Source organism: Candoia aspera, chromosome 3 (assembly GCF_035149785.1).
Source record: "Candoia aspera isolate rCanAsp1 chromosome 3, rCanAsp1.hap2, whole genome shotgun sequence".
In the NCBI taxonomy this organism is placed as follows: domain Eukaryota; kingdom Metazoa; phylum Chordata; class Lepidosauria; order Squamata; family Boidae; genus Candoia; species Candoia aspera.
Window position 1 is genome coordinate 139,140,795 of NC_086155.1, and position 8,689 is coordinate 139,149,483.

General features: G+C 38.9%; 1 long non-coding RNA gene across 1 annotated transcript; it reads left to right on the forward strand.

Moving 5' to 3' along the window:
* The first annotated feature begins 74 nt into the window (after positions 1-74).
* Positions 75-8,424, forward strand: LOC134494003 (uncharacterized). The gene is made up of 2 exons (XR_010067629.1): positions 75-409; positions 7,797-8,424. It is a non-coding gene; the product is annotated as an uncharacterized LOC134494003 (long non-coding RNA).
* Positions 8,425-8,689: the final 265 nt, after the last annotated feature.

Genomic DNA, 8,689 nt, shown 5'->3' on the forward strand with positions numbered 1-8,689 from the left:
AAAGACCGGCCCGGGAAACGTCGCCCCTTCTTCCGCCCGCCCCGTCCTCCCTCCAGCACCAGCCTCCGCCCTTACCCCGCCTCGGCGGAGAGTCAAAGGGCGATCTGGGGAGGGGCTGGAAGGAAAGGGCCGGCGACGGCGAGGCGCGTCTTATCTTGCTCTCTTCCCGCGGATCGGCCCGGGCCGAAGAGGGCTCTGAAGGAGGAAGCGGCCCATTGTTTTGTTTCAAGAACTAAGGGCTCCGGAGTTCAGATCGGATAGGAAATTACGCATAGGTTGGCTATGAGCAAGCCTCTCCGAGTACGCTGTGAAGAGTCGCAGCCTCCACCTGGGGGTCACACACACACCCCGGCTTCTTTCTGATGCGAGCCAAGGCTTTGAACAGCTTTAATTCATTGCCAAGAAGTCGGTAGGCACCTTTTCCCACTGCGAGCGAAGCGGTACCAGTCTAATTCCACTATCTGCACCTTGCTATTAAGGAGTTGGGCTACCTGCCATGGGAAATCATATTAATAATATAATATATTTGTATGGCGCTAATGTAGAGAGATAACAATGGAGATAACAAACCCACAAGGTGGGATTTTTTTGCAAATCACAGTAAATGGCCATCAGAAAATGTTGAACTCTGTGCTGGAAAAGACCTTACAGGAATGAATGTATGTATTAGTATCCCGACCGAATAGAGGAATCCATTTTTCTAGCGTTCAAAATCCCACTCATACATGAAATTTATTTGGGTGAACTTGGGCAGTTGGTTCCACTCTTCAACCAAACTTACCTCAAAAGGGTTTGGAGGATAAAATGGGAAGGGAATGATTATCTTGTGTGCTTGGAGTTCTTGAGATATGAATGCTATAAATCAACAAATCCATGGATCCTCAGTGTAAGACTGCATGCTGACCTAGGCTTAAGCCCCATTCAAGATAATCAGATTCACTTTTGAGTAAATTTACATAGGATTATACAATTCTGAAGTTTCATTAATTGCTCTGAATTAATTATTGTCACAATGATTCATTGCTTTGAACACAGGCCCTTACTTAAAATTTATAACTCTAAAGCCTAAAGAGCGGTAAACCAGGTATAATTAGGAAGTTAAGGGGAGTAGCCCTTTTTCCCTGCTGCCCAGCATTTAATTTATTCATTTATGGCATTTAAGATATGCTGCTTATGATTGAAGAGATGGTGTACATTCACATTTAATTAATACCACCATTGGTCCATCTAGCTAAATTTTATGTTTCCATAGTAGTGCTGTAGAGTTGCAAGGAAGAGGTTTTGCCAGACCTCGTCTGAGAGCTTTTACTTTAAAAGTCTGTGTTGGACTAGTGCAGCACATCAACTGAGCATTGCACCATGTCCACACAGTTTTCTAGACAGCAGTACAGAAGTAATTTGCCATCGCTTTCTTCTAAGTTTGATTTTGGAACTTAAAGGTGGGCTTCCCTCATGTTTTCAAAGTCCTACTCCTCCTGTAGATTACTCTTAGAAGGTTCTCCTTTTAGCTTTACCAGCAAGATTGGCCTCCTTGCCAGCAGTTCACACTCCTACCTGTGGGATTATTAAAACTGCTGAACCCTCCCATCACATCAAGGTAGTAAGAACACTTCAGTAACAGTAAAGATTAGAATAGATAAAGCATCTATCTTTCCACTATGTTTGTGAATGCTGGATATTGAGAAAGAGGGAAAGAAAATAGAAAACTTTGATTTATAAACTGTGATGGTTACTTAGAGTACAAGAGACCACAGATGGATTGAACAGTCCTGAACCAAGTAGAGATTTACTGTTCCCTTGAAGTAATAGCAGCAGGGAAAACCACACATACTTTCAACATGTGATATGAACAAATGTTCAGATAGAAAAATAATTATGCTTGGCAAAGCTGAGGGATGAGATGAAAGAGATTATTGAACTTTTCTTGGAGAAGCTATGGATTATTGATGGAAACAGGGCAAGATGCTGAGAGTTGGCTCATGCAGCTGCGTCTATTTTTGCAGTAGCAAACAAAATATAAGCCACCAAAACAACAACTGACTAACTGCTTGAATTTATCCATTCACTTCTACAATTATCTCAATTGATGTCCACCCCTACATCTGATGGCAGCAAATTCCATAGGTTAACTATGCATTGTGTAAAAAAAATTATCCTAAATCTCCTTATATTTAATTTCAGTGGGATTTTAAAAATGTGAACATTACGTGAGAAAGACAAATTTCTCTCTGTCTACATTGTTCATATCATTTTTGAGTTTAAATACTTGTATCTTCTTTTAGCTTTGATTTAAGTTCAAAAGCCCCAATTGTTGTGGTCTTCCCCCCTAGGGAGCTCCTTCTAGTCCCTTAACCATTGTGTTTGCTCTTTTCAACACCTTTTCCAGTTGTAGAAGATTATTTCCCCAGGTGAGGTGTTGATCAAATGTATGACACTTGGGAGTAAAGCCATCTGCAGATTTCAAGAGAGACTTTTCATAATTAGTTCTCTTGGGAGAGGGATGTCTTATGTGCACATTAATAAGGGGATTAAAAGCCACCAAGCATGTCTTACTTGAACAAGAACTCGGCCTGGAAACTTTTGAATGCTAGGGCATATGTCTGAAGCATATGACTAAAAAAGGTGATACCTCTGAGTCTGGATCGGTATCGGTCACCAGTAAAAAAACAGCAGTCTAACCTTTTAATCATACTTAAAAACTTTTTTTAAGTAAAACCCAAATGAATTTTGTTATTAGATTGTTCTTCAGATTTTAGCTGGATGGTGCAAGAGACTTAAAAAATGTCACAAAGATCTTGCATAGCTGATCCTGTCCAAAAGAATATGAATGTGGGAAGTATTGACTATGGAATCAGTTCATGCCAGATTAATAGTTGCCAAAAGAGGATTTTGTGTTGCTTGGTCCCACTTCCCAGAGCTGAAAAGCACATATGACAGTCTCATTTAGCCTGTATTAAACTTCATTTTGAAGTACCTAGACCACATTTTGTCAACATGAGCAATACACATCCATCACTGTTGCTATTATACAAACCATACATGTTGAGAAACACTTTCTGAATTTTCAGGCTTTTTAAAAAGCACTGTCCCATTTTCCTTACCTGTTGCATCTTTTTAGGCTGTAAATCTGGTGGTTGGGACTATCTTTTTTATTATTCTGTAAACCACTCTGAAAAAATGGAAGCTGGAGAGTTGAGTATAAATGCTTTGAAGGAAGGGAGGGAGGGAGGGAGGGAGGAGATAACTGTGATAGGATCTGCCAGTTGAAATTTACACTATGCTTTTCATTTGTCCCCATACTTGGGCTTTTGAAAGAACACACATTCATGGGATGCTGTTATGAGCCTTTCAAATATACTGAATATGTTCTGACAACTGTCCTTTAATTGAAATGCTAGTCTCTCCAGAGAGATAATATATAATTTTCATGACAACCTAAATGTCATTAGTTGGGAAGAATATTGTAATCTTAGAATGTGTGTGTGAAAGGGATATTCTTCCATCTATACGCTTCTATCTCAATTACTTCAATAATTTGCATTTCAGATCTCTCATGTAGGGATGGGAGTGGAAACTACTAAAAATGAAATGTTGAATGAAATGATCTAATTTTACCACCTACAGAATAGATCATGGACAGTTAAGAAGCAGTTATAAGTTAGAAAGCACAATTTCATAATTAAATGACACATCTGTCCTTTCCAGGACATGTCAATGAAGACACCTCATTCCATGCTCTAAGCATGGTACTTTAGCTCATCGTTGGGTGCAGGGGTATAAAAGAGCAGCTCTTCTTTCACCAGCTATGTGGGCTGATGGAGATATATCCTCCCCCACCCCTCCTGCCTTCCTGGCTTCTTTTCTGCTCTTTCTTAGCCATAAATTTTGATCCTTCAGGAATACTACCTCAGCCACCTCAAAAGTAGCTTCCTCTTTGCAATATATTCTTGATTGCTTTCTATGACTGGAAGTTCCTCTCAGAGCAATTACAGGGACAAATTTAATTCACACATTGCTCTAAGCTATAATACTATTTTCTTGTGATGTAGCAAGTATGAGGTTCCCATATCATACTAAGCTATGCATGGATAGACATGATATATAAAGAAATCTCCCCATATTATCTCCCTGCAATAACAGTCCTGTAAGATAGGTAAGGCTGGGAATGATTGACCCAAAATCACCCAGTGAACTCTGCAGTTGAATGGGAATTTGTACTGAGGTCTTAAGCAATATACTATGCTGGTCCTTGGTCTTCAAGAACCAGATGTACCACAGAAGTTTTCAGGAAGATCCAGAACATTTCCTGGAATTTTGTTCCTAACAAACAGTGGATAATAGGTGAGGAAGCACTAAGAGATCCTCTGTGTGTTTGCCATGGACATAAGATATATTGAAACAGTCTGATGAGTTATGTCACAAGGCTTGGCCTATTTGCTTTCCAGTAAGCATTACTTTCGGGTAAGTAAAGTATTGTGGACAAAATATGTCTTGCCCTACACCTACAGCTTTCACAACGCTACTCTCAGTAATAGACCACCAGGTGCCCAGCTGTTCAACCACTCTTAAGTGCTGTTTTAGAAATCAGATTCATAGTTTCCTTCTATTAGTTCTTGGAAGGAATCAGTTTCAGGGTTTTGCTCGTTGGTTTCATAGCTTGAGACTTTGCAGTAAGGGAAGTCTCAGAGCTATGAGACTTTAGAGCAACCAAAAGTGCCATTAGATTGCTTTCAGAATTTAAGAAGGGATGGTCCTTCCATGTTGAATTTGCATTACACATTCAGCCAGGATTCTAAGAATTCAGATTTAGTGAGGAATAAGCAGAGTGCTTTATCATGCTATCTGAGCCAGAAATCTGGCTTGTTCTGGTGATAACAAGCCATATTTATTAAGATGAGGGGGTGCACAAAGTAGAAAATACATTTCCTCTTGAGTCTGGAAGAAATCTACTAAACTATTTTGAATTGACTGTGGCTCAGCAGAAACAAAACCTGAAACATTTTGGTTTCCAGGGTTTGGCTCAAACAAACAAACAAACAAAAATCCTCTCCCCCACACCCTGCTGCGAAGAAAACCTCTCAGCCTTTTGCTCTTACTCCTTGCTCCCCACTCTTCCTGGAACAATGTATTTTGGCCTGTGTACAGAAGCAAGCTTTGTTTTGTTCTGTATCAGGATTAAAATATGTAAAACAGCTCAAAAAGAGCTTTTCCATCTGTTTAACAGTTCACACATTGAATGTCTTGCACATCCTTAGTTGGTGCCAACCATTGAGTGGGACATTTCATTTCAAAATTGAGAATCTCAAATCTGGTAAAAGAATCATTCATAGGTTACTCTTGGGCAGCCCATGTTTGTACAGAAGAACTTGCTGCTAAGTTCACCAGGCTTATTGTCCAAGTAAATTTGTTCCAAGTCTGGTTTATAAGGCCTAGAACAAAATAGAGGTCTGGATTTGGACACCATGTATGCACATGTTCATTTGTTCCTATTTGTAAGAGCAGCCAGGTTCAAGCAATTGAACTTTGTGCGCTAATATGTGGCTTATTCCTGATTAAGTCAAAATCTTACAATTCTGGCATAAAATGAGGCACAAATGTACCCTTTCATATCAACCTATTCACTTTTCCTTCAAACATAAGTAATGATGGAATATCACTGATATTAGCATTTTCTAAGCACTTGATGTACTTCTACAAAGTCCTGAAGGGAAGCCAATGCATTTTAACAGTGTTTAGTAGAATTTAAGGCTTATCCAGCCAATTTATCAAATACATCCTGCTTGTATTTTAATTTTTCTGGGACAACCCCTAAGTTTAAAAATAAATGGTAAAGATGGTAAAATCCACCAGGAGGTCACCTAGTATACCCGCTGTGGGAGTAAATAAAACATTTTTTCCATCAGAAAGCAGCTGAGCACCACAAATCCTTGAAAGTGATTGTTTCTCTAGATGGCTTACCATGCTGTTTGAAACCAGCAACACTTGCTGAGAAATGTCACATTTTCTTGCACATTCTTACTGAAATTAATGGGAGCTATACTGGAACAAATGTTCTCTTCCAAACACTAAATTAAAACTGCATTGACATTTGATAAGATTTATTTTTTGAATAACAGAAGACTTTGGTCCATAAATAAAGAAGTTTGGGCATGCGGTGTCACTTCAGCCATTGTGTGAAATGCATATTTGTGACATTTAGCCCATTCATAAATTGCAACCATTTTAAATCTTAGTACTTTGGTTTAATCGGAGTGGAGTCTGGACAATGAGCCACAAATCTGTTATAAGCAGTGAGAGGCGAGTTTCGGGATCAACTCCCTTACAGCGTTGAAGTAACTGGAGTGTAATGTCTGTAACAGGCAAAAATGCTCATTATAAATCAACTAAATGGACTAACAAAATAATTTAATGAAGTGAAAAGATAAAAACTAAAATATACCTTAGTTTTTTGAAAATAACTTATTGGACTAAAAACAGCATGAACTATGGGCTCATGTAAAAGGATAATAAAATAGTAGTCAATAAAATTGAAGGGGGAAGAAAGATGAGAGAGCAATAACTTTAAAGGAAGGGTCTCCACCTTTGGGAATTGATGGTCACGTCTGGAATTTCAAAAGCATGCTTATGGGCATTCCCACAAAATGGTCACCATGATGGATGGGTATGGTCAGATGAAAAATACTCATTTATTAGAGGGCTAATTGGAAAGTTGCTCTCAGCAATCTCTTGGTGCTCTCCCTTATTTTGACTGACTTTTTTTTTTTCTGAACAGTTAGTCTTCTACCATTTTTATTTTCTAAGAATACCTCTGAGGTATATGTCAGGTGCAGGAGTATTGTTGGAAATAAATATATTTGAAGCTGGCCTGTGCATGCTACCTTCCCATTTCACTTTTTAGTTACAGGAAGCTAAGTAAAACTAGGTGGGACATGGACACTGGTGGGTGATAAGGAAGATAACCATGAGTATGCTGGTGCTCATGGGTCTCACATGGGGTGGTACTAGCCTTCCAAGAGAGATTAGGTACAAGTCAGAGAATGTTACTGTCATTTAATCCCCAATGAAACTGCCTAATTACAAAAAAAATTAGTCATGTTTAGAGCTGACCCAATGAAATCTACAAGACTTAAGTTTAATGGATTTCAGTGGGTCAGCTGGGTTCACACATGTACTAGGCCAGAAAATTAGTTGTATAAATCATAATATATTTTTGAAAGCAGGGGAGTATGCAGGGGAGAGGTATTAAAACAAGTCAAGATGGTGACTGACCACACAGTTAAAACCAGGCCCCTTTGTTACATCCATTACATGTTCATTACATGTAAAAACCTGTAGTCTTAGCCATCTTCTTGACTTTTTGCTGATGCCCCTGTTAGAAAGCATTCTAGTACAGGAAGCATCATTGGGAGATGGGGGAAGGGAAATAGGCTGAACTCAGGGAGAAATAAATGGGACAGATGATGAATAACTTCTGGGAATACGGAGTCTCCATTTTGCAAGGTACCCCAGTTAGCCTGTGGTTAAAATAAAACCTTTCCAGACTGCGTTTTGATTAACTGCAACTAAGAAAGTGTTAGAGAAACGTACTGTGTATCCCACAGCAGGCTTGGAGATACTGCTTAACTAAACTCCCAGTATCCCTGATGATTGGCCATATTGACTGAGGCTAATGAGAATTGTTACTCAGCAAATATTTGAAAAGCAGCAGGTTCTCTGCATGTAGACTCATAAATTTAAAACACACAGAAAAATGGACTTTTTGAGGAGGGTAATTATTGTTTCTACTGTTTTCATAGGGAACAAAAAGGAATATCCAAAAAGATTTGTTATCTGGATTTATAGCATTCCTACTTCCTTCTCCCCCTACTTCCCCATGCCCAACCTCCTTCACAGCACCTCCATCAGGTTGCCAAATTAATCCTAGTGCAGGTTCCTGGCTAGCCTGTTATCCGTTACTTCAAAAATAGACGTTTTCTGAAGCAGATATTTGCTTCTGTTTCAAATTACCTGGATTTACCCCTAGATTCCTGGAGATTCCAGGATTTTATCAGAGAATATTTGGGGAAATGGTAAACCCCACTCTTCCAGCCTCAGTAGTTACTTTGACTGCTGTTCTAAAAGGACCAAACCTTTTTCTAACCAAGGGAGAGGCTGGGGTAATTCCTTTGTGTATATGACAAAGTGAAGATGTCAATTAGGCATGTCTAAGTCAGCAGGTTGGCCATCTGAATGACCGCCTGCAGCCTGCATGCTCACAACATAGCCTTTAACATTTGTTTGGATTGTAACTTAAGTTTTAAATTGGGCATCCAAGGTTGCACTGTATGGCACACTGCAAATTAAAATTTGGAAAATGAACAAATGAATAAGACTCCAACGGTCTATAGATCTTTTGACACTTAAAGATCATATATCAAAATATGATTATTGGCTGTTGTGTTTTTTGTGTTGTCGTCAATGCATGGTTGAACAGTTACTACTTTTTTCAGTAAAATTTTCAGTGAAAATGTTATCAAATTATGGATAATTTATTTAGTTAATTATGGATTTGCTGTGTCCACCATCCTTGTCTGCTGTTTTTTCTCCTATCCATGATGTTTCTTTTAGAGTTACAGTGTAAGTGTTCGTGGACAGAGACAACATGTTTTCAATCTGTAATTTAAAGGTGCTATGCAGACAAAAATAAGTG